Source organism: Mastomys coucha, unplaced genomic scaffold (assembly GCF_008632895.1).
Source record: "Mastomys coucha isolate ucsf_1 unplaced genomic scaffold, UCSF_Mcou_1 pScaffold10, whole genome shotgun sequence".
Lineage (NCBI taxonomy): Eukaryota > Metazoa > Chordata > Mammalia > Rodentia > Muridae > Mastomys > Mastomys coucha.
The window spans coordinates 115,224-116,031 of NW_022196892.1; positions in this window are offsets into that span (position 1 = coordinate 115,224).

Genomic DNA, 808 nt, shown 5'->3' on the forward strand with positions numbered 1-808 from the left:
TTTGTCAGAAGGTGCTTTTTGGATAGTTACTGTCCTATAATTTCTTTTTCAAAAACAAGTCTTTATATTAACAAAAGATTCTTTTTTCTCTTGACATTTTATCACACATTTTAATTTATATTTTTCTAGCAGATTACATTATCTTTTAAATTTTTTCTTGTTGTTTGAGACAGGGTCTCTGTACTGGCTGTCTCTGTACTGGCTGGTTTTGTGTGTCAACTTGACACAGGCTGGAGTTATCACACAGAAGGGAGCTTCAGTTGGGGAAATGTCTCCATGAGATCCAGCTATGGGGCATTTTCTCAATTAGTGATCAAGGGGGTAGGGCCCCTTGTGAGTGGTGCCATCCCTAGGCTGGAAGTCTTGGGTTCTATAAGAAAGCAAGCTGAGCAAGCCAGAGGAAGCAAGCCAGTAAGGAACATCCCTCCATGACCTCTGCATCAGCTCCTGCTTACTGACCTACCTGAGTTCCAGTCCTGACTTCCTTTGGTGATGAACAACAATGTGGAAGTGAGCTGAATAAACCCTTTCCTTCCCATGGTCATGATGTCTGTGCAGGAATAGAAACTCTGACTAAGACAGTCTCTCTCTCTCTCTCCACGTAGGAACTCAAACAAGGCAGAAACTTGTAAGCAGGAGCTGAGACAGATGCCATGGAAGGGTGCTGCCTCCTGGCTTGCTCTCTATAACTTGCTCAACCTGCTTTCTTATAGAACCCAGGACCACAACCCCTACAGGCATTTTCTCATCTGAGTTTACCATCTCTATAATGACTCTTGCTGTGCAAAGTTGATATAAAAGTAGCCAG